Genomic DNA, 2,681 nt, shown 5'->3' with positions numbered 1-2,681 from the left:
GTCTTGTCACACTCTGGTTGTATCCACACTGTGTGTGCTGTTGCCTGACTTCTTTCGTGCAAATATATATGCAAACTGTGTGTGTGGTTAATATGAAAAAAAAAAGTTCCATTGGGCTCCTGATGCACCACTGATAAAAACAGGCTGTGTATTCTGACACTATTGTGACCTCTGTAATGATGAACTGAAAAGAAGTATTTTACTGTATTGAAATCCTTTAGGTATTCTCTGACGGGGTCAGTTTTGTGACTAATATTTTCCATCTCTTGATCAAATGACACTCTACAGAAAAAGTTAGAAACACACTGTTGAAAAGAGATAAGCACTGAAAAATGGCGCATTCATGTTATAGTTGCGATCAAGAAGTGATTATCTCCAATTGTTTTGTTAGTCTTACTTTTCTGCTCTAAAAGTAAGTTCTCTCTGAGTTCCTTAGTATGATATATGTTTTACATGTGCATTTCCAATCAACTTTAATACGTGGCACAGAGGTTGACTCTGAAGCAATATGTTAAAGTAGGACTTGTTTTTACATTGTGTGAGGTCCTTTATCATCGTTATCATAGTTGGCAAGAAGGGTATGTCGTCAGTGCAGTGTTAACTCAATTTCTCTACACTACATCTCGAGTTAGCCTAAGTCAAATGAGAATGGCCAAACTACAAAATAACACTTGAGTTGCTGTGTCCACATTGGGGCTGCACTCCCCTAGTGTGTAGTGCTAAGACTTCTGGGGCACACCCCATAGTTCTTAGTGCTGTAGTAAGCTGAGCCACTCTATTAATTTTTCCCAGTGAATTGTGGGAGGACTTGTCTGTTGTTCCTGCACACATGGGGAATTATGGGAAGTCACTGGAGGATTAATGGTACTTGAGTGGTACCAGTTTGTGTCCACACTACAGAGTGGTTTTGTTAGCAGATGAGGAGTTGTGTTTCTTGAGTTTTAGCCTGAGTTAGTACCATATAGGAATGAATGGAGTAGTCCCACACTTTTCAAGAATTAACTGCCTGGGGTGGCAGATTCTCCCTGGGTTTGGCTTAGCCGCCTCTGCTGCCCTGAGTGGCATTATGGCTCCAGATCTGTCATGACATTGGGGCAGCTGGGACAACCTTGAATGAGTGGCTCTGTGACCTGCCACTTGGCTCCGCCACTTCTACCATAACCACTGAACCATTGGAAGGCTTATTCTGTCCCCCAAGAAATTCAGATGTGCCCTCCCCTACTGGTTTCAAAGCTCTATTCTGTGTTGGAGAAGGGAGTTTTGTGGGGTGAAAAAGGAAGGAAATTTCAAAGATTCAAGTTCAAATAAGCTTCATAGAGGGGTCTGAACCTGCCAGTGTGCTTATCTGATTAGACATTCTGAACCTTTCAAGATTCACTCTTCTAATGCAACCCCTTTCTGATGCATTCGTTATAAAACAGTATTTTCATTCTGCTTTTGTTTACTTTTCATACCTTTCCATAAGCTTATTATTATTTCTTTCACAGATCCCTGGACAAATATTTGTGCAGTGTAACTCGAGCTCCTTATTTGCCAGAATAAATCATAATGATGAATTGCCCAATTTTATTTGCATGCCTGACCAAAAATAACATGTATTTGCACAAGCCGCAGGTTATAGAGGATCATGAATTCATAACTAGAGTAACATGAAAAAGTAGGCAAAATGTGAGAGGAGGCAAAGCACCTCAGCCTTACAATTATATTCAGAAACCTTTATTTAAATAATGATGAGGCAGTGGAACAATCTGACCAAACTTGCTCAACACAAAGCACAGTTTGGCTGTTTAACTTTCACTAGTGAGTTTAGCCAGTGTCACTCAAACATTGGTGTATAATTGATGTTTTCTAAATAGAAAAATATTTTACAGATAAGAAGACGTTGAATATTGTGTTCATCAAAAGATTTCAGTGCCTTGAGTACATTAATACCTAAAATGGAACCCTAATTGACTTTAGAAAGAGTTACATACTTTTTCTAATAATCAGCTAATGACTGAATGTTATTACCACCTAATGGTTCCTTGTTGGCTTATATGAAATGAATGTGCTGGTCTCAGTCCAGTTTCTAGTGGACAGTTGTCCTTTTTAAAAATTACACCCTTATATTGGCACGCATTGACACTCCTGTTGGCGGTCTCAGGGGAGGCCCAAGGTAGGAATGGGAATATTGTTATTTATTTGTATTTGTGGTAGGGTCTGGGAAACCCAATCATTGACCAGTGCTAGACTGCCTCTGAGAGGCAATACTTCCCCACTCGCAAGCACCGAGTCTGAGTGTAGAAAATAAACTTTTAATAAAAGGTGTTAATTTGGGAAAACACTGCAAACAGGGTTCATAAACATAAACCATCAGTAAAAGACCCACCCCCAAGTAGGTTGGGCAGTGTCCTTTTCCCTTCAGGTTCTTAAGACCAGCAACCCAAAAGTCCCTTTCACGTGACTGAGCCTTTTCTGTACCCCACTCACCGTTGCTGTCCTTGGTCAGTGCTGACCCAGAGGTCAGAGGTGCGTCTGCAGAGTTCACCTCCCCTCAACCCGTAGGTAGGGTAAAGAGGTACCTTACTTGTTCTGTTGCCTGGGCATTCGCTCATTGCCCCTCTCTGCCAGCCACCCTGCTGGCCACTCACCGGTTGCTCCTGCCAGCCGCCTGCTCACTGCTCTCGCCGCGCCTCTCCACC

This window comes from Malaclemys terrapin, chromosome 8, assembly GCF_027887155.1.
Source record: "Malaclemys terrapin pileata isolate rMalTer1 chromosome 8, rMalTer1.hap1, whole genome shotgun sequence".
Classification (NCBI taxonomy): Eukaryota; Metazoa; Chordata; order Testudines; family Emydidae; genus Malaclemys; species Malaclemys terrapin.
Note: the sequence above shows the minus strand (reverse complement) of the source record.